At 45.3% G+C, this 23323-nt stretch overlaps 1 long non-coding RNA gene and 1 pseudogene across 1 annotated transcript; both read left to right on the top strand.

Annotated features, from left to right (window-relative positions):
* The first annotated feature begins 16460 nt into the window (after window positions 1-16460).
* On the top strand, window positions 16461-16926 carry LOC120963917 (uncharacterized). The gene is made up of 3 exons (XR_006663264.2): window positions 16461-16519; window positions 16614-16727; window positions 16823-16926. It is a non-coding gene; the product is annotated as an uncharacterized lncRNA (long non-coding RNA).
* Window positions 16927-17162: 236 nt separating this feature from the next.
* LOC141022700 (protein FAR1-RELATED SEQUENCE 5-like) lies at window positions 17163-20922 on the top strand (annotated as a pseudogene).
* Window positions 20923-23323: the final 2401 nt, after the last annotated feature.

Below are 23323 nucleotides of genomic sequence, written 5' to 3'. Positions count from 1 at the left end.
ATCGGTAGATGTTTTTCATCTGGGAGTACAAGTCATCAACCATTATTTCTCGGTAATTGTTTCCCTTATACCTATTGTTGCTTACAGGGATATCAAAATTAAAGCTCGGTTTTATTCCGACTTTGATTTTAGTTGAACTGCACAAAAGGAGCCAATGTGTCTAAGGCAAACTGCTGCATTAGTGGGTCCAGTTGGTCTTACCACTTTGCAGAAAGAAGTAGTCACTGTTTGCGCTACATTACACAAGGAATGATCAAGAAGCTTTACAGAGTATTAGTAGACGTTGGTGACATGACTAGTCTGCAGAGAGCATAGGAAACTCTACAACACGTGGAGTGCACTGGGCAAAAAGTGCCCAAACAAGTACAAGAAGCCAGGACAGGACTCCAAATCTGTCAATGTCATTCTAAGCAACAATGATGGGGCATCTGGGTATGGTAATCTGTTTACCGTACTTTCAGTTTGTTTGTCCACCGATTGGTGGGTTGACACTGGGGCCGATATTCATGTGTGTGCTGATGTGTCTTGGTTTTCTTGCAGCATATAAATACGAAATCCACAGGAATGCTCAGCTTGATTTTAGTGGAACTGCACAAAATGTTCAGATGGTTTGTGTCCTCCATAATACTTCATCATGCACAATACATCGAATGGTTCTCTAATCATTCGTCGTCACCTTGAGCCACCGGACTATATGTTTGAATGGAGCTGCCAGCGTCGGCCATTAAGAAGGGTAAGAAGAAAGACAAAAAGAGAGATGGCTGCTTTACTTGTGGTTCGGAGGAACACTGGGCAAACAAGTGCCCAAACAAGTACCAAGAAGCCAGGACAGGACTCCAAGTCTGTCAATGTCACTCTAAGCAACAATGATGGGGCATTTGGGTATGGTAATCTGTTTACCGTACTTTCAGTTTGTTAGTCCACCGATTGGTGGGTTGACACTGGGGCCAATATTCATGTGTGTGCTGATGTGTCTTTGTTTTACGGCAGCATATAAATACTAAATCCACAGGGATGCTCAGCTTGATTTTAGTGGAACTGCACAAAATATTCAGATGGTTCGTGTCCTCCATAATACTTCATCATGCACAATACATCGAATGGTTCTCTAATCATTTGTCGTCACCTTGAGCCACCGGACTATCAGATGACAAACGGATGACAAAGCCTGCCCGTTCCACAATCATACGCATTACATATTTTGAATGGGAAAAGCTTGTCAAAGTTTAATCAGATGTTAGCAAGAAGACATTAGTTTAATATATTGGAATTGGAAAACCTTGTCAACTTTTGCTCATTGATGTTAGACAGAAGACATGCATTTGATATTTTTGAGTGGGACGCCCTTTGCTGTGAGCAACGTCGATCGCTTTTTCCTATTCCTGTCTTCAGTTCAGAAGTAACTATTTACTCTGCTGAGATGCATAGTCACATGAATGTTGACTTATGTAAGGTATTTTAAGAGTTTGTTCTAAATGTTTTCTATGTAATGCCAGGCCTTGTGAGTTTGATTGCAAAGTTGAGCTTGGAATGCTGTGGCATGCGACATCACGAGCTGTTCAGCGTGCCTCCTGAGAATAATGCTTCATATTGTTTTGCATGTTGACCTAATGCCCGTGATTTGCATGTTAAGAAGATCATCCTCTTCTGTTGTTTCTATGCTTAAAAAGTTCATTGTCTTATGTTTCATTCATAGCCTATACGACAACTCGGGTAGGTTAGAGGTGAAACCATATGATCTTCCGACCAAATCATCATCTTAGGCCGTGATTGGATATTCGTTTTCCAACCAAAACCGCTTGTAAAACTGACGCTTGTAAATAAAAGCAGATGCTCTCGGGCGAAGCGCTTGGTTGGTCGATTTCGACTAGTAAAATATACACTGGTCTCTCAAATTACACACGTAACCCGCCGGTTTTACTTACAGACATCGGGCCCTCGGTTTCATTATGCCTGTATTTTACGCGATGTTTTTGATGACGAGTAAATTACACTTGTTTCTTAATACAGGTGTGAAATAAACCGGAGCTCCCAAGTGCGGCCTTACCGTTTCATGCCGTCTCAGTCTCTCGAAGGTGCTCATAGGTGTCCGATAATCCTGGCTTCCTGAATGAGCAGCGGACGCTGTATCAGACCATCCGTAGGGCCCGTGAGGCCCTCTCCGTCATCCTTCGAGTTGTTGCGCTCGCCGTGGCGCCGAGCATTGTCAACATGGTCAACGAACATGAGGATTCAGAAGATGACTTTATTTTGACTGGATGACAGTAGGGACACACTAGGGCCATAGCCGTACGTACGCAAGTGCCTCCTTATTATGTACAACTATATTTTTTGCTTCCTCCTGGTTCCTGACATCACGGTCCCACACCATTATCATCCTACGTTGTCAATAAATGAGAGAATTGCACAAGGAGCGGCCGACAGCTGGGACCAAGCAGCTCGAGCAGTATTTGTGTTTTTTAGGTGTGAGCACTGCAGATTTTTTCTTGAGTGATGTTTTCGTTGTTGTTCTGAGAAGAGCAAGGTATTAACTGGGCGGGCTGTGGCCCGTCTAGCCCAGGCCAGATATCCAGCCCAGATATTTTTTTTTCAAGCTGAAAATGGCTAGCCCAGCTATACTTTCTTTTGAGGAATACCCAGGCAAGGTCAACTTGTTATTCTCCGCCCCGCTGGGCTGGAAATCTTTCCTAGGAACATGAAAATGGGCTTTAATAAATATTAAATGGGATGTAATTATAAAAATTGGGCAGTAACTATAAAAAAATGCACCAAACACGTAATTAGTTTATAAAATATTATTTTTGGATTTTGAAAATTTTAATTTCATTAATTGTTGCGCGCACAATGTTTCGTTGGATTTTTACGTAATGCAAATTTATATTGAAATTTTATTTAATCTGACTAGAAATATTTTGGATCCCATCAAAATGTGGAAAAAAATTGAATTCTGTTTTGAACGGTTGGTTGAAATTATTAATCGTTGTCCTTGCTAGAAAATGGGCTGTACTTTTAACAAACTGTAAATGGGCTGTAGTAAATTCCATTAGAATTCAAAAATGGGCTGTACATTCTTACAAATCGAAAATGGGCTATAAGTTCTCCGCCACACACTTGTGGGCCTACTAAGTTGATGCGTCCCCGGAAAAAGTAAGTTGATGCGTATGCAAGGCTTTGTCAACTTATAGTTAACACACGGTTCTAGCAGCAGTGGCCGTTGGATGTCCATCCAATGGATGTCGTGCTTCTTCTTCAATCACGGATATTCTAGCTTGAGCCGCCCAAAAAATGATTCCTCCCCCTGACATCTGGGGCGCACCGTTTCGGAGGCTGACCTGTGGGCCTACTAAGTTGACACGTACCAAGGGCTTTGTTAACTTAGTCATTATAAACGATTCTAACTGCAGTGACCGTACGATGTCCATCCAACGGCCGTCGTGCTTCTTCAACCTCTGGTATTCTTGCTCCAGCTGCCCAAAGCAGCACCGGTCGTGCCGCCTGCTCCTGCCTCCCGTGGCCGGCTGTGCTGCCGCAGAGGCCTCACCGCCCCCTACTACTCCCACCGCTGGCCAGGCCATCCCTCTACTCACCCACACCCCTTGTTATTCTGCGGCGATGGCAGCCTCACACCGCAGCCGAACCAATGAACCCTCATACTCCTCTCCACGTGGGCATCCACTGCTGCGTCTTCCCCGGCTCTGCGTCGTCCCCTTCCTAGGCCTCGCCGTCGTCCACCGCCCTGGTGCTCTCGGCGCGGCGTGGTCAACGTGGTCAATGAACGACATCCATCGGACGTGGACTGTACGTGGAGAGGCTGATAGCTGGGTCCACAGCCGCACACAAGGAAATGCCTCCTTATTATGCGCAAAATAATGATTTCTCCACCTAACATCTGGGACCAACCGGAAGGGCCTCTGTATTTCGTGAAAAAATGTTCCCCCCGCTGACAGGTCAGACCCACCAGCTATATCTTCGCACGCAAAGAAGTGCCTCCTTATTATGCACAAAAAAATGAGTACTCCCCCTGCTAGCTGGGACCCAGCATAGTGGGAGGTTGACTTGCGGGCCTACTAAGTTGACGGGGATGGAGGGCTTTGTCAACTTAGTCAATATGAACGATTCTAGCTCCAGTGACCGTACGATGTCCATCCAACGGCCGTAGTGCTTCTTCAACCTCTGGTCTTCTTGCTCCAGCTGCCCAAACAAGCATCGGGCGTGCCGCCTGCTCCTGCCTCCTGTGTCCGGTTGTGCTGCCACCGCTGGCCATGCCATCCATCTATACTCACCCACACCTCCTATTATTCTCCGGCGATGGCAGCCTCACACCACAGCCAAAGCAGTCAACCCACGTACTCCCCTCCGCGTGGGCGTCCACTGCCGCGTCTTCCCCGGCTCCGCGTCGTCCCCTTCCTAGGCATCGTTGTCGTCCACCGCCTTGGTGCTCTCGGCGCGGCGTGGTCAATGTGGTCAACGACCGACTTCCATCGGAAGTGTACTGTACATGGAGAGGCTGACAGCTGGGCCGATGACCGCAGCAAGGAAGTGCCTCCTTATTACGCGGAAAATAATGATTCCTCCACCTGACAGTAGGGACCCACCGGACGGGCCACCGTATTTTGCAAAAAAGACGTTTCCCCCCTGACTGCTGGGACCCACCAGCTACATCTTCACATGCAAGGAAGTGCCTGACAGTCGGGACCCACCTGGTCGAAGCGTACGTAGCGTTGTCATTCTGGTCGCGAACGTGTACGTACATACTGGTAGATGTAGAGGCGCGCACGTAGCATGTACACGTACGTACAACGGCCAGGGTGCAAGATAGAAAATACGGCCACGTACGTACATACGGGTGGGATCTCGAACGCCTACTCGCGCATACGTACGGCCAGGGCTCGTGTACATGGCTGGGTCGGAACGGAGAAGCTCCGCCGTCGTCGTGTTCATGGGGAGGCAACCGGCTGGGTCGGAACCGAATGCGTCGTCGTGTTAATTGGGAGCCAACCGGCTTGGATGGAACAGGCGATGGAAACGAGGCCTGGCGTACCGCAGAACGGAGGAAACGGCCTTGTGTTCGACCGGCCACGGTCAAAACGGGATCCTGTTCATCAGGAGGGGTTTGGCGTACTGCAAAATGGAGGAAACGGACCTCCTACGGTCGAAACAGGGTCCTGTTGACCGGGAGGGGTGTGGCGTACCGCAAAATGGAGGAAACGGACTTGTGTTGGAGCGCTACGGTCGGAACGGGGGTCCTGTTCATTGAGAGGGGTGTGGCGTACTGCAAAACGGGACTCCACGGGATATTGTTCATCTCCACCGTCGACCTCCTTCAGCTCCACGGGCTACTGTTCATCCACCGTCGAGCTCCTCCAGCCTCCACCTGCGACTGTTCATCCACGGGCTCCTGTTCATCCAGCCTCCACCGCGCGCTCCTCCACCGGCTACTGTTCAACGAGCCCTCTCCACGGGGTCCTGTTCAACCACCCCTCCATGGGCTACTGTTCATCCAGCCATCCACCGGCTACTATTCAACCAGCCCTCCATGGGGTCCTATTCATCCAGCCCTCCACGGGGCCCTATTCATCCACCGGCTCGATCGATCGGGGTACTATTCATCCAGCGGCAACAGCTCTACTACCACGGGATCCTGTTCATCCAACCCCCCACCAGGAACTCTTCATACAAACCCCCTCAACAACGCTCACTGTTCATCCAGAGGCAGCATCGATCGGCTTCAGTTAGCAACAGTAGCGAAGGAATCACACTCGGTTCAGTTAACAGCAAGGGATCGATCGATCAATTGGGTTCAGTAAAGCGTAGCCTGCGGTACAATTGCTCGAGTTCAGTTAGAGCCCAACGCCTTGCTCGGGTTCAGTTAGAGCCCAACGCCTCACACACACGCGCATACGTACGAGAGAAACGCGCATCGCTCGGCCCCCGACCACCCACCGTAACCAGGAACTCCCTGATATTTTCCTCGCCCTCGCTTCTACCACGGTTTTTTCCGTCATGGACGGCCCAAAGAATGTCATGCAGCTGTGTCTCCGGCCCGCCCAGGATGAAAAGCCCATTTTCTATCATGATTTTTTTTCATAGAAGTAGGACCGCACCACATCTATGATGATACCGGGTTTTGTCACAATTATCGTCATAGAAGTGTCATAAGTATGACAGAATTTTTTTTTCGTTCGGCCCAAAATGTCACGGATGTGTCTTTTTTTGTAGTGACACACGTTGATCTATCTAACTGTTTCAGTTTGTTGTGGCTAATCGCAAACAGTTCATCCATGTGAAGTGTATGCCATCAATCATAGACACTTTAATCTGACTGACCCATTTTTGTTCTGTTGCCTAATTGCAAACAGTTAATCCTTCTGAAGCGTATGCCCTCAATCACACACACCTTGATCTGGTTGACCGTTTCTTTTGTGTTGCCTAATCACAAACAGTTCATCCGAGTGAACCGTATGCTTTATATCACACACGCCTTCATCAGGCTGCCCGTTTCTTTTGTTCTGCCTCATCGCAAACAGTTCATTGGACTGAACCGTATGCCATGGATCACACACGCAACTAAAATCTGAACCGTGTTTGATGGCTCCGCATCGCAAACGTTTTGCACCTTTTTTGATGCTTCTGTTACACCACTGTTTGCGATTATTGCATCGCACACAGTTTCGTCGAAGGGTCTCTGACCGTAGTGTCGCGTTAGCAGCATCCTGCAGTAGTGTAGGTAGTTGTTTCAATTCAAACACGGGATCACTCTTAGGTGGAAGAGGGTTTCCAAGAGTCTCAACATGCAAGTTATGTTTAAGGATAGGTACTTGTTTGAAGAATAATATCATCTATTTCATTCCTTTCATTCATATGCATATCATTTTCATGGTCTAGCCAATATTGTTCTAAATGGTCGGTAGTAGGAACATCAATAGAAGCAAGACCAATAATTTCATCCTTACTAGACAATTCTTTTTCATGTGGTTGTTTATTAAACTTGGAGAAATTGAACTCATGACATACATCACCAAATTTAACTCTAACCTTCTCTTTAACACAATCAATTTCAACATTAATGGTATTCAAGAAAGGTCTACCAAATATAATGGGACAAAAAGTATCTTGTTGTGAACCAAGTACTAAGAAATCAGTAGGGTATTTGATCTTACCACACAAGACTTCAACATCCCGAACTATCCCAAGCGGTGTAATAGTATCTCTATTTGCTAGCTTAACAGTGACATCAATATCTTCAATCTCGGTAGGTGCGATATCATTCATAAATTTCTTGATATAGAGTAAAAAGAATAGCACTAACACTAGCACCCATATCACATAAACCATGATAACAATGATCTCCAATCTTAACAGAAACAACATGCATGTCCACTATGGGTTTATTCTTATCTAGCTTATTGTGTTCATTTCCAACGGGTTTGACAATTCTAGCAGCATGATCACAAAAATAAATAACATGCCCATCAATATTATCAACCAAGAGATCTTTAACCATTGAAATATTATGTTCAACTTTATTTTGTTCAGAGTGTCTAGGTGTTCTAATATTACTTTTATTAACCACGATAGTAGCTTTAACATGTTCCTTAATCCTAACAGGAAAAGGAGGTTTCTCAATATAAGCAGTAGGCACAACAGGATCAACATTGTAAATGATAGTTTCAATTTTAAATTTAATGGGTTCCTCTATATTTTATTTAATAGGGGATGATATTTAAACCACTTCCCCTTAGGGAGATCAACATGAGCAGCAAAATATTCACAAAATGTAGCTACTATCTCAGAGTCAAGTTCATATTCGGCACTAAACTTATGAAAAGCATCAGTTTCCATAATAGATTTAACACAACCAAACTTAAGATTTATACCTGACTCTTTACCTTTGTCAAACTCCCAATCTTCAGAGTTGTGTTTAATTCTTTCCGAAAGATTCCACTTCAATTCAATAGTTTCCTTCATAAAATAACAAGTAGAAGAAGAATCGAGCATGGATAGATCATTATGAGAAAGCCGAGTATAAAAATTGTGAATAATAATTTCTCTTGAGAGCTCATGATTGGGGCACGTGTGCATCAAGTACTTAAGCCTCCCCCAAGCTTGAGCGATACTTTCTCCTTCACGGGGCCAAAAGTTATATATATAATTTCGATCACGATGAACCAGATTCATAGGATAAGACTTCTGATGAAATTCCAATTTCAACCAGTTCCAATCCCACGTTCCAATATCATCACATAGCCTATACCATGTCAATACCTTTCCCTCCAAATATTAAGGGGATATATTCTTCTTAACTCCATCTTTGGCTAAACCTGCAAGCTTAAACAATCCACAAATTTCATCCACATAGATTAAGTGCATAACAGGATGTACCATTCCATCTCCTGCGTAAGGATTAGCTAGCACTTTCTCTAACATACCCGAAGGAATATCATAATAAATATTTTCAGTAGGTGTAGGAGGTTGAGGGGCAACCCTTTGTGCTTCCGGTCGAGGTGAAGATACACCGAACAAAGCCCTCAAAGGATTATTTTCCATAGTGACAAGTGGCAGTAAATTTTAGCACGTAATATAAATGTTTCCTTACCAAAGGTGCTTCACTCCCTAGCAACGGCGCCAGAAAAGAGTCTTGATGACCCACAAGTATAGGGGGTCAATCTTAGTCCTTCCTATAAGTAAGAGTGTCGAACCCAACGAGGAACAAAAGGAAATGATAATCGGTTTTCAACAAAGTATTTTCTGCAAGCACTGAAATTGTCGGTAACAAGTAGTTTGATAGCAAGGTAGTTTGTAACGAGCAACAAGTAGTAATTGTAACAAAGGTGCAGCAAGGTAGCCTAATCCTTTTTACAGCAAAGGACATGTCAGAACTTTCTCTTATAGCAAGAAAAGCGTTCTTGAGGACACATGGGAATTTCATCTAGTCACTCTCATCATGTTTGTTTGATTCATGTTTGTTACTTTGATAGTTTGATATGTGGGTGGACCGGTGCTTGGTTGCTTTTCTTACTTGAACAAGCCTCCCACTTATGATTAACCCCTCTCTCATCCACAATTACAAAAGAAGAATTAAGATAATATAACCATAGCATGAAACATATGGATCCAAATCTGCCCCTTAGGGAATAGCGCATAAACTAGGGTTTAAGCTTCTGTCACTCTAGCAACCCATCATCTAATTGTTACTCCACAATGCCTTCCCTTAGTCCCAAATATGGTGAAGTGCCATGTAGTCGACATTCACACTACACCACTAAAGGAAGCAACAACATACATATCATCAAAATATAGAATGAATATCAAATTCACATGATTACTTATGACCGGACTTCTGCCATGTCCTCAAGAACAAAAGTAACTAATCACAAATCATATTCATGTTCAAGATCAGAGGGGTATTGAATATCATCGAAGATCCCAACATATAATCTTCCACCAAATAAACCAACTAGCATCAACTACAAGATGTAATCAACACTACCAGCAAAGGAGAGGTACTAATATGAGGTTTTGAGACAAAGATTGAATACAAGAAATGAACCAGGGTTTGAGATGAGATGGTGCTAGTGAAGATGTCGATGAAGGTTCGTCCTCCCATGATGATAGGATCATTGTCGATGACTATGGCTTCGATCTCCCCCTCCCGGGTGGAAGTTTCCCCGACGGAATTGCTTCACCGGAGAGCAAAAGTGCTCCTGCCCAGGTTCCGCCTCGAGACGGCGGCGCTTCATCCCGAAACCTTCCTTCTGATTTTTTTTCTAGGTCAAACGGCACCTTATAGCAGAAGATGGGCTTCGGAGGCCAGCCAGGGGCCCCACAAGCTCGGGGGCGCGCCCCCAGGCTTGTCGCTGCCTGGTGGGTCCACTTCTGGTAATTCTTTCTCCAATATTTTTTATATATTCCAAAATAAATATCCATCAATTTTCAGGTCTTGTGTAGAAACGCTGTCTCCGGTATAGCGCTTTCCGGTCCAGAATTCCAACTTTCGGCAATCTCCCTCTTCATGTGAAACTTGCAAAATAAGAGAGAAAAGGCATAAGAATTGTATCAGAAAATAATAATAATCCATAATGCAATAAATATTGACAGGATAACATGATGAAAAATGGACATATCATGGACCTAGGAACTACAATCCCGAGAACACACTCCAAGTACAACGTCCCCGGACACCCTGTCGTCAAGCAAGGTGGTTCCGAGGAGGCAGATTGTAACCTCGCCAACGGTAAGGTGTGAGTTGTTCGACACCGACGACAGTGTTGGCGCCCCACACAGGTTTTCATGCATGGGGGATCTTCTTGGCGAGGCTACAATAATGCCGCAATAGCCCAAGAACGAAAACGTTGATGATGATGACGTCCTTCATCTGATGGACGGCGAGGAGCCGAGCACGTTCGTGGAAGCTGAGCAAGAGGATTTTTGGCGCCGTGCGGTGTTGGACGAGATGGCGTCGATCAATGGTAATGCCACATGGACACTCACCACACTGCCTGTAGGGCACCAAGCCATTGGGCTCAAGTGGGTGTTCAAGGTGAAGAAGGACGAGCATGGTGCCATTGTCAAGCACAAGACACGCCTCGTGGCAAAGGGCTATGTGCAGCGTGAGGTGGTGGACTTCAATTAAGTCTTCGCTCCGTTGGCAAGTCTGGAGTTTGTGCGGCTCATCCTTGCCGTGGCTGCTCACCGTGGGTGGGAGGTACACCACATGACATCCAGTCGGCGTTCCTCAGTGGAGACCTTAACGAGGAGGTGTATGTCTCCCAGCCACCCGGGTTTGTTGCCCAGAACCATGAGCAGGGCGTGTACCGCCTACACAAGGCCCTGTACTATCTCGAGCAAGCCCCAAGGGCGTGGAGAGCCAAGCTCGATGCAAGCCTTGCATCCCATGGGTTCTCATGCAACGCTCCATACACGACGTGTACTTGTCTGGCACTGCGAATACGCTGCTCATCGTTGGCATCTACATCGATGACCTGCTCATCGTCAGGGCAAAGCCTAAATAGGTCCAATGCTTCATGGGAGAGATGCTTCATCTCTTCAGCATGACGACCTCGGGCTACTCCGGTACTACCTCAGGCTGGAGGTGAACCAGGAGGGTGGTCGCATCATGATCATGCAGTCAATCTACACTATCAAGATGACCAAGCGAGTAGGCATAAAGGACTGCCATGTCATGCACACTCCAATCTAAGAACGACTGAAGCTCAGCAAGGATAGCTCCGAGAAGGTGGTCGACGCTATGCCGCAACGACATCGGGAGTCTTAGGTACCTCATGCACACCCGACTGGACATCACTTTTGTTGTCGGGTACCTGTGTAGGTTCATGGAAGCCCTGGCAAGCGATCACTCCCTGTCGTCAAGCACCTACTCTGGTACATTGCGGGTACACTCACGCATGGATGCATGTATCATCATGGCAACGGCGAGAACTTGATCGGCTACAGTGACCCCGACCACGCTAGTGACATGGACTCCCGAAAAAGTACCTTGGGTGTGCTATTCCTTCTCAGGAGCAGTCCCATCAGCTGGCAATCGGTGAGGTAGAAGGTTCTCGCCACGTCTTCGTGCGAGGTGGAGTACATCACCACAGCTACAACGGCATGTCAAGGCATCTGGTTTGCTCACATTCTTGGCGACATGCTGAATCAAGACACCGCCCCTGTACTCATCTTTGTCGACAACAAGTTAGCGATTTCCCTATGCAAGAACCCAGTGCCTCATGACCGCAACAAGCACATCGATCTCTGATATCACTTCATATGGGACTATGTCGAGAAAGGCATGGTGATCGTGGAATTCATTCGCACTGGTGAGTAGAAGGCGGACATCTTGACGAAGGCACTTGGTCACATCCGGTTCCTGGAGCTACACAACAAGGTCTGCATCATCAACATCAATCTCCTTCGATAAGGTTGAGGGGGAAATTGTGGGCTCAACCATGTCTCCAATGGCATGCAACACTAGCGGCACTGCTTACTTAGCTAGGAAGTGGCAGCTGTAGGTTGGCAAGTTGTTCTTACTGTTTACTAGATGAGGTCAGCAGTGACTTACCATCAACAAATAGGTAACCCTGACCTCATCCAACCCCATAGTTGGTTTGGTTTTTCCTGTATAAGGAGCACCACACTCCGGTTGTAAATCAGTCCATCCAACTTCAATACAAGTCAAGCAGCCATTTGAGCTATAGAAACTAGTACTACTTCGTGAAGCAACTCACAGAGAGAGAGAGAGAGAGTTTCACTAGTGTGCCAGACAGTCTGCTTTGAATATTTAGGAACCTATATGACTCTTAGATTGGTACTAGCTAGTAAGCTACGTACAAAAATAGTTCGGGCTAAGAGGCCCCACTCATCTCTTGACAATAAGCGGGGCTTAGTTGAAGTTTTCCCGAGGTTCCACCTGACGCGACCTCGGGGTTTTTGATGGTCGGATCTGAAGCATGATCCAACAGGGTAATGCTCGGGTCCGAGATGCCTGGTGCTAGGACAGTTGCGTTGGCGATATCCTCAGTTTGGTCTAACACACAAACCGAAAAAACAAGTTCACCACGGGAGTGGGCGGCATACGTACTCCAGATTGCCAAACCTAATGGTCTGGCCTGGAGCAAGATTCTCGACATGGACGAGGTAGCTAGTCAAATCAGCATGTAGCATGATGCCTGCCGAGGGAAAAGAGTTGTCCGGGGAAGAATGTCTAGACAATGTTGTCATCGATCTAGTGATGAGCCATCGGGCCTTCGTGACCACTCATTGGGACCTGTATGGGACACCAATATCGGAGATACTCCATCAGATCTCGGGTAGGGGTCCCGAGCTAGTGATCTCGACTTGATGGTAACAAGAAGTAGAGAGACACAGTATTTACCCAGGTATGGGCTCTGTCGAAGAGGTAAAACTCTACGTCCTGCTTGTATTGTGTTGATTGTGGATGGGGTACAATTAATGTATAGGATAATCTACCTCAAGATCGTATGAATGAATCTAACATGCTTCTATGGACCTAAACCCTCGGCTTATATAGGGGCTGAGGGGCACCTAGGGTTACACATGGTTAGTTACATCTTGAGATAAACGTGCCGAATATTAGAATATGCCTTGAAGTACACGCCAAGTCTTCGGAGGATTCTATCTTGAGTATGCCGAGATCCATCGCTTACGTGGCCCATTCTTCAGTTGTCAATGGTTCTCAGCGCGACCAATGAAGAATAGGCCGACGTGGTGAGTACCCCCTAATCCAGGACACCTTCACATGGTATGAAAAAATGGCATATTAGAAATAACAAAGGTTGTGCTATGAACGCTGAAACAAATAAAATCATTACCAACAGTTTCTTCTGAATGTTCATCTCAGTCAGAGTGTGCATCAGTAGCTTGTATGGTGCAGAACTTGGTGCATGTGTGTATATTCACACAAGTGAGTCAACGGAGCCAACAAAAGTGACAACATACTTCATCTCTTTTCATGTACATGTGGTTCCAGCAGTGAGTTGCATGTTGTCTATTATCTCTTGTGTTTCTTTCGACATAGCATAGTAAGCTGAGCAGATATACAAAAAAAGATTGAGAACATGTGCAGATATTCATATTTCAGACTATTAAGGACATGCAAGTAAAGTAAGTCTACGTAAGCAAGGTACGTATGTTTGAGAACACTTACAGGGATGAACGATTCGAACATTGTCCATCCACATCAATTTGAGGTCCATGTGTGCTAATATCGAAGTACAGCTTCATACCAACTTGGAATTTGTATACTTTGGCAAATTCTCTCCAAGTTGGTCCAGTGAAAAACTTTTTCCCTTTATAGTTTACGAGAGAACAATAGAAAAGAAAGACATGGTTTGTTTTAAGCTGAGGCTTATCAGAGGTCTTTTGAAATGAAAAAATCGACCAGCTTCTTCAGGACTTGTTTTTTTTCTGCAAAGCATGAGATGAATTGTGGATAAATGGAAGAATTATAATAGTTACACTTAGAAGTCATAAATAACTACATATATCAATTGTCCTTTAATTCACAGTGGCCTATGTGAGCATGTTTACAAATTTATCAATGGCTTACTCTTTTTACATACTTGCACAAAATAACAAGATGAATGTGCAAGAGATCAATATGCTTGTTCAATCATTAACAAAAATATGCACTATGTGGCATATATTTCACAAAGCTGTCATGTTCTATTTTTAGCATTTGTCCTAATTTATATTGTTAGGATTTTTCAGAAAGCAATGTGAATGATCTAAAATCAGATCAATACTCTTTTGTAATTATGAAGCAATCATCAAAACTAGTTGCATGTATGTTACATATCAATTAGATTGTTTGTCAGTTCCATGCAGGCCGGCCATGGTCATGACCTGAACAATGACCTAAGTCATAGACCACCAGTACAGTTTCATCAAGTAACTAAAAGCAATCTGGGCACACCATGATTGACATAACAGCCAATGTAAAAAACATATAATCCTGTCTTCAAAGCCAACTAGAAGGCTTATGAAGAAGTGTTTGACATGCATTACGTGGCCATTATCGCACAAACCATTGGTGTCCAAACACTTTTTGCACTGCGAATCCAAACCATTGCACGCTTGATTTAAATCGGAATCGAAGACATGGAAGAAGGATTTACCTGCATTTTGTCTTGATGATTCGGCCTGCCTAGGGTTTCTCGAGGTGGTCGATGATGATGAAGGTGGTGGCGATCTTCTTTGGAGATGAGAGGCGATGAAGGGGGCGGCAGTCCCGGACGGGATTCGACAGTGAGAGGGGGGATTTGGGGATTGGAATGGGGAGCAGAGATGGCTTAGTGTGGAAGAAGAGTGGCGCGGCTTTGATGTGACTATAGGTGAGCATCTCCCTGCCTGGGGCCACTTGACAGTGACACAAAAAACAAATGAGCAACAAATCATTAGCAAAAAAATTGACTTCCTGGAGTCGAACCAAGGACCTGGCGCACTTACGTATTTGCACTTAACTAGTTGGATCATATATGAGTAGATCCACTCTAGGGTACCATCCCATGCCCATGATCACCGCCTGAAATTGGATGTCGATACCCTGATGACCACCTAAGTTGCAATGCAATGGTGTGGTCACCGCTTGAAATTGGATGGGAGTGGAGTGGTGATAGCCTGAGTTGCATGCCAACGGCGTGGTCACTGTGTAACACCCTGGTTTTTTGCCCTTTTTCTTTTTCTTCTTCAGTTGGCTTTTCTGCTCTCTATTCTGATCCTTCTAGAATCAACTCTCCTGGACATGAGAGGGACTATCCAACTACCTTTTTCTTTGAAGAAACACAAGAGAACTGTGATTTCATTATGAGAGGAAACGGCAGAAGAGCGCCAACTGTACAAAAGTGAGCACGGCCACAAAAAGAAAAGGACACCGATAACTACCACACGTGTGGTGTATCGGGTGGTTGTGCCGCACGCCTCGTGTGGCATGGAGAAGAACCCGCCCGCACGACCGCGTCCGGGCGCGCGCAGCCACAGCCCACACGTCCGGTGTGTGGCAAAACCGCCCACACGTCCGGGCCAAACGACCACGCTGCCCGCACGACCCAGCACGTCAGTCGTCCCGGGCTCCTTCCGATCCCCAGTCCGCCCTGCCGCCATTGTCTCGCACCTCTCGATCCCCTACCTCCTCCGCCTTCCTTCTCTGGTTGCCATGGCAACCAGAGCAGATCCCTAGCGCCTTGCCCACCGCTAACCACCCACCCCACCCCCTACCCCCTCCCACCCCAACCCCGCCCTCCCAAGACGACGAGGTAAAACAGGTGGATCTCCGATCTCCTTCTGTTTCTCGACCTTCTTTTGTCCAGAAATCTGAATTTGCAAAATTTGCCCACGAAGATGGCGACTGGATCCACGCTATCACGGCAAACACCCCACGAATTTGTGTGTCTTTGCATTTGCCCACCAACATACGCCAGATCTGCCATATACTATGCTAGACTTGTGCCAAGCTTCTGGGTTGGCTTGATGCGAGTAGTTGGTAGCGTAGTAATCACTATAAAATAGGGAGAGAAAGGAGGAATTTGGCATGGGGAGGGAGGAAAAATAATTGCCACTTGTATCTAACGTCAGTTGCCATCTATCGTTGTCCGTAGTTGCCACCATGTTATATTATTGCTTGCCATCCTATTTTATTTTCTATTGCCATCGCTTCAAAATGATAGATGGCATCCAGAATTCGGAAAAGAAAAATGGATGTGCATGTCCTACTTGCCATGAGGTGTTGGTTGCCTACGCAAGAAATGTTATGAGATTGCCGTGTTATCTTCTACGTGCAAACAACAAGAACGCTTTTTGCGGATTGTTGATGCGTTCTTGTTCATGCAGTGACTAAAAGCACAGTGGCAGAAAAGAAAAAGCAGAAGAATAAATCACGAAGATGGCACTGATCCTTGGCTTTCTCAAAGGCCGAAAACGCCACCTTGGGATGCAGCGGAGTACAATCAACTCATTTCTTCAGGGCCATTGCTGCCACTACTAGAGCACTACGCGGGCATCGGTACGATGCATGATAAACAAAGAAGAAACAGTTGCCATGTTCCTGACGATGAAGATGTCATTCTACTTATGTCCTACAATCTATTTTTTAGCAGGTTCTTATGACCAAACCACAATCAGGGGGGCAGCATGGCAAGTTTCGTCACAGGGCGCTAACGCTGACAAATGTACGGGCAACCAACTTCAGCTAGCTAATGTGGCAAATCAAGGTAACGCATACGAAAAAGGAACTTATTGTTGTGGACATGAAATTAAACTTGCAAGGATGACAAAAGACTCATGAGTTATATCGGAAAAAATGTAGGACCTTCATGCAGCACGTGGCATCAGGCAGCAACCATGTACCTGCCATCAACGTCGTACACAGGTGAGTGCATGAAAGTGAAGTTGTGGACAGTGAGTTAGGAGAAAGGAACATATATGACAGCTGCAGTTGCCATGCCTGGACAGCTTCGGTTGCCATTGCTGGACAAACTACAGTTGCCATGCCTGGACAACTGCAGTTGCCATGTATAATCAAATGTGACTGCAATGTCTAAACAACCATGGATGACAAGTGTGAACAAATATGTGTGGCATGGTTGGACCACTACATGTGCCATGTTGAACAAACTACAGTTGCCATGCAATGACCAACTGCTACCATGATCGCAGGTTGTTACGGTGGAACCACATCGGCAAACATCTCATGGCAAGCTTCACAGTTGTAGGAAAGCGCTATTGCAGATAGAGCACATCAAATTGGAATGACAGACCACACAAGATCGGCACATGCGGCACAACAAGGTAAAAAAAAGTGAAAACAGAAAATAGTACTGCATTTGCTTTTGTGGGGAATAGCATGTGAAGAAAAGTAGATTTGTAACGGTGGTGGTGGAAAAAACAAACAAAAAATTCTACCAAGTGGTCATGTGCAAAAGAATCGTATATTGTCTTCGGGATTTGCCGATTGCTATAACAGTGTGTGCAACATTCATGATTGTTCACATTTGCGTATTGAGCTCAAGCCTAGAATACAAGTTTTGATGCTAGAGTATACTGGTTGCCATGTGTTGGCAACAGTAGTTGCCATGTATGTTGGACTGTATCTGCCATTGCTATGTGCTGCAAGTTCTGATGCCGAAAGAAGCTGGTTGCCATCTGTGGGCAACAATAGTTGCCATGTTTGTTGGACTATTTCTGCCATTGCTATATGCTACAAGTTCTGAAGCTAAAAGACGCTAGTTGCCATGTGTTGGCAACGGTAGTTGCCATGTGGTTGGACTGTAGCTGCCATTACTGGAGAATTACAGTTGCCATGCATGGCCATATGCAGATTCACGGCTTGCTGTGTGAAATGATGTCATGCAAAATCACATGCAGTTGCTGTACTCCGTTACAATATACATGACATTCAAGCAAAATCTTACGCTCGTACCTGATTTTTTAATGCAGGACCTTCAACTACAATTAACAGCGGCGCGGGGACATCTACTGCGGGGAGCTCTGAGCGCACGGAAGACGCGTTCCAGCAGCCAACCAACACTCATCCCACAAACAATGCCGAGTCAGTGTCGGAAATGGCAATCGTGCCAGCAATACCGACAAGCACACATGTGCACACCAGACAAGCAACACTCAAGCAGGTGAAACAGCCGCCGATACTGAAGTGAATGATGAAACCGATGACGAAGCACAAGGGGATGAAGATGGCGGGCAATCAGAAATCATGGTACCCCAGCCACCGTATCTTGGGCAGAGATTTGATTCATTTGCAGATGCAAAGGAATTCTACCAGACATATGCAAAGTTCCATGGGTTTGCGGTAACACCGAATACCATAGGAAAACTAAAAAAACTAACGAGTACAGCAGAGGTGAGATGAGGTGCTACAAGGCACGAAGAAACAAGAAGGGCAAAGGTGATGCGCCTGTCGTTTCGGAACGAAAGAGAGGTGCCATTGTCAAGACGGAATGCCCTGTCCGGTGTAAGCTGAACGTAGATGGAGCACAGTGGGTGGTCACTAAATATTTTGACGAGCACAACCACGAGCTAATAAAGAAGTTTGACCTGGTAAAATTTCTGACCGCCCACAGAGGATTCACCCCCTCGAGAAGAAATTCATAAAGCTGCTACATGATTGTAACATCGGTCCATCAAGAATGGTGCAGATACTCTCCCACATCCACAGCAAAAAGGGGTCTTTGAGTAGCATGCCCTACCTACCAGCAGACATCACAAACCTAAAGGCAAAGTACCGTAGAGAAAGCAAGTTGGCTGACATAGAAGCCACGATAGCCTACTTCGATGAGAAAGCGAAAGAAGATCAAGATTTCTTCTACAGGTTAAGATTGGACGATGAGGACCATGTCAGGAACATGTATTGGGTGGATGGTGCTGCAAGAAGAGCCTACAAACATTTTCGAGACTGCATTTCTTTCGACGCGACATATCTCACTAATATGTACAAGATGCCATGCGCTCCATTCATAGGAATAAATAACCACAATTAGTCATTGCAGTTCGGATGCGGGCTCGAACGGAACAAAGACACGGATGGGTACGTTTGCTGTTCAAGACCTTCTTGGAGTGCATGGGCGGACTTGCTCCGATGAACATAATAACAGACTAGGATTTTAGCATGCGTGCAGGCATAGAGGAGGTCTTTCCGTTGGCAGTGCACAGGCACTGCAGGTGGCACATTATAAAGAAGGCTGAGGAGACACTAGGACCGTTCTTTGCTGACCGTCCAGACCTGCACAAGGCATTCGAGCTATGCGTGGACCACAGCTTGACGGTGGAGGAGTTTGAAAGGAGCTGGATGGCTATGATTGAAACATATCAAGTCCAAGACCACGAGACGCTTTCTAGCTTGTGGGAGAAGCGAATGTACTGGGTGCCGCCCTACTTCATGCAGTGCTTCTTCCCGTTTCTGCAGACTACACAACGCAGTGAGGGGTTCAATGCTGTTTTGAAGCGGTACGTGAGCCCTGGCAACTCATTGCTACAGTTTGCCAAGCAGTACACCGCTTTGCAACAAAAAATACTGGGATCCAAGCTACAGCAAGAAGCAAACACCGCGCTCAAGCAGCCAAAATTGCTAACGTATTTACCAATGGAGAGGCAGATGAGCAAGATATACACCAACACGATTTTTAACAAGTAAGTCAGTTGTGTTACAATCTTATTTGCACAAACCATGAAGGTACCAGGTGCCATGTAGAATGCAATGCAGTTGAAATGCTTATTTGAAAATGATGATTGTGTTGAAAAGTAGCCATTAGGTACAGAGTAAACATGATATGTAGTTGCCGTGCTTAATGAACTACAGTTTGCCATGCTTAATGAACTGCAGTTTGCCACGTTCACTCAACTGCAGTTACCATGTTTGCTTAACTGCAGTTGCCATGTTTGATGAACTGCAGTTGCCATGTTTAATGAATTGCAGTTGCCATATTTAATGAAATGTAAATTCCACTGGCCATGATGGTATGGAATGCAAATGCCAAATTGAAGTTGTTATGTAGTTTCCATGTTTAAATGAATTGCAGTTGCCATGTTTACTCAACTACAGTTGCCATGTTTAATGAACTGTAGTTGCCATGTTTGAACGAATTGTAATTCCATTGGCCACAACAAACAAAAGGTGCTACAAAAAACTTCACACAAGAGTTTAACAAAAACCACAAAACTTGCAGATTCCTGGAAGAAATAAAGCGTGCCAGCAAGTACACGGCTTTCCAGGTGGACGAACATACATTCAAGGTGTGTTCTATCATGGGCATGTCGGATTCAGAACCTGAAGACCCAGACAAGGGAAGGAACTACTTTGTGAAGGCATCGATAAGCGAAGGCGAATACTACTGCCAATGCTGCAAATTCGAACGGGACGGGATTGTGTGCTGTCACATTCTAAAAGTAATGGACTTGAACGCGGTGACACGAATGCCCCGCCATTTCATAAGGCGGCGATGGACCTGGGACGCTGACGACGCATTGGCGCCGCAAACATCAAACGCAGTTTTGGCCGTGCATGATGAGAGACCAGAATCAACCATGGAAGCCGTGAGGCACGTTGTGTTGACAAATAACTATGCTGAACTAATTGAAGCGTGCAAGAGTGATGAGACAGCAAGGGTCGCAGAAAAACACAGGAAGGCCCTCAAAAGAGAGCTTGATGAGATCAAGAAGAGGAAAGCTGAGGAAGCCTTACACAGGTTCCCCCGCACATGAAGTGTGCCCTCGTCCACAGAGCCATCATCTGAAAACTCGGAGGTAGGATCTGGAACAGAAAGCACACAAACACAGGTTAGGAACCCGCCCCGTTCCATCACAAAAGGGCGTCCAAAAGAGATAAGATACAAATCGGGATTGGAGATTCAAGCAAAACACAAGAAACCAAAGAAAGGGACGGGCAATCCGTAAACAACATTGGACCACTTTGACTTGGTCCATGGTGACATTTTATTTGTAATCTAGATGTTCTAAATTTTGTAAAAACTGGAGAATGATTCTTCAGGTGCATCAGAATCTGAAGTAAAAATGCCATGAAGGAATAGCTGCAGTTGCCACGTGTATGGCACTGAATTTGCCATGTTACTTGAACTGAATCTGCCATGCAATTTCTACTGAATCTGCCATACCATTTCTACTGAATCTGCCATGCCATTTCTACTGAATTTGCCATGTTATTTTTACTGAATTTGCCATGTTATTTTTTACTGAATCTGCCATGTTAGTTGTACTGAACATGCCATGTTAGTTGTACTGAATCTTCACCGCGTAGATTTCCATGTTCAATCAGCGCATTTTAGTCACACATATTGTATTGTGGTGCAAACTATGGGAAACAAGCTGAAACGGTCTCGTGCAGCAACCGCACAGGTTACTGCTCCGTGATCAAACTACCATGCTAGCCGGTACAGTTAGCAGTGCAAAAAAACCAAAAAGCCAAACAAGAAAGAATGATAACTTTCACTAACCATGACTGATCAACTACATTTGCCATGTTTTCAGACATCAAGGACGCATTCAAAACACCATGCTGGTACTACCAACCCACAAGCACATAATAATACTGAAAACACATAAACGTATCTGCTGTCAAACCTAAGTAGGTTCACATCCACACATATATTACAAACTATTCAAATGTCACTCACACGCCACCACTGTATACTAGGCTACGGGGAGATGCAGTCATAGCATATTACACGGACATAGTTTTGAAAAAACAAGGTAATACCTTACATTCCTCGGCAACAGAATGTAAGGTAGGCGTTCGGTCAGGAGCACCACGTGATCACTTGTACTTCTTGGCGGCTTTCTTCACAGCTTCCTCTATGAACTCACGTGCGTTGGACCGCGTGTTGAAATCTTCATTCATCAACCAGTTCCATGTGTAAATTTTGCGGAGCTCGACGACCATTGCAGCTGTGACGACAGGAACCCGTCGACCTTCCCACTTTGCAAGGTATTCCAACGTGTGGAAGCCGCAGTCGTGCCTAATCAAGAAAAGAGTCAGGTTAACTCACAAGAACATATAGAAAAAATCATAAACTTCAATTCAGAGGTGACAAAAAGAGAGGGTGAGCATTGGTTTGGAGGACACATGAAGAAAAGATGGGAAAATACCAGTTTCCTTGCTTCGTAGTCGCCACATACTCAATTGGAAAATGTCTGATCCGGACCTTTGAGTTTTCATAGTGACGGTTCCATGTCTCTTTGAGGTTGTTGATGAAGTATTCAGCATGCATAGTAAGGTCTGCATCAGCTTCTGAACGCATTGAATCAAGCACCTCAAAACGTTGGTTCTTCAGGTCAAGGCAGATCGCATAGTGGTGACCACACTTGTTGTGTGGGTCGTGTGGTGCAAGCTCCTGGAACATGGGGAACAAGACCTGCAAACAAAAAATGAAGGAAAGAAAAGAAGCAGAGCTCACATTAAGAAACATAAATGATGTAGTTGGGAAAATGACATGTAAAGATATCATCGGTTACACTAACAGGCACGTGAGTGACTACGAAAGCATCAAGGGTCCAAGAAAAGTGGAACAACATATAATGTTTAGTTGTAGTGGGTAATTAAAAGAAGTTGCCGTCCATGTATGAACAAAGTTGCCATGTATTTTAGTTTGAAGTTGCCACATAGGTTGTATTAGGAAAGCCAATCAGAAGTCATTTTACATGGCAGCTGTTGCCACATGAAACAGCTGTCACAAAACAGGGTGTAGCCCACATCTGAAGCATAGCTACTGGCAAAAAAATAACATGGGAGGAAAAATGTGCAAAAAAGGAAGGAGTACTCACACATTTCTTCATTGTGAGCTTGAAATCACCATGCGCAGCAAAATGCTTCCTCAGGATTTTGTGGTGGAAGTCACCATCCCATATTTTGCACGTCACAGTGTACTGCATGATTGTTTCGTCGGGAGACATATCCATATGCCTGTTGATGAAGTCAATCCCACATGCAACTACATTCTTCGACATTTTACCGAGTGGCCTCACAGACTCGGCAAGATCACCCAGGTCAACGTACGGCGCATCACATTGTATGATCTTGGTTCTGTCCAAACATGAGCTGTATGAAAATGATATAACATGAAAGAATCATGTCTACTAAGTGAAAAAAAGAAATAAAACGTAAACGGAGCATATCTAGAAATATCAAAAGGATGAATAGTAAAAAGAGCAAAGCAAATGAGAGGTTTATGTGGGTGTGGTCATTACGCTTTCAGCTCCTTCATGTGATTGCTGTTGGACCTCGCATTTCGAAAGCGCTTGACAATTTCGTACAGCTGGTTTTGATCCTTTGTGGCCTTGA

This window comes from Aegilops tauschii, chromosome 5, assembly GCF_002575655.3.
Source record: "Aegilops tauschii subsp. strangulata cultivar AL8/78 chromosome 5, Aet v6.0, whole genome shotgun sequence".
NCBI classification, from domain to species: Eukaryota; Viridiplantae; Streptophyta; class Magnoliopsida; order Poales; family Poaceae; genus Aegilops; species Aegilops tauschii.
Note: the sequence above shows the minus strand (reverse complement) of the source record. Positions and strands in the feature narration are given on the sequence as shown.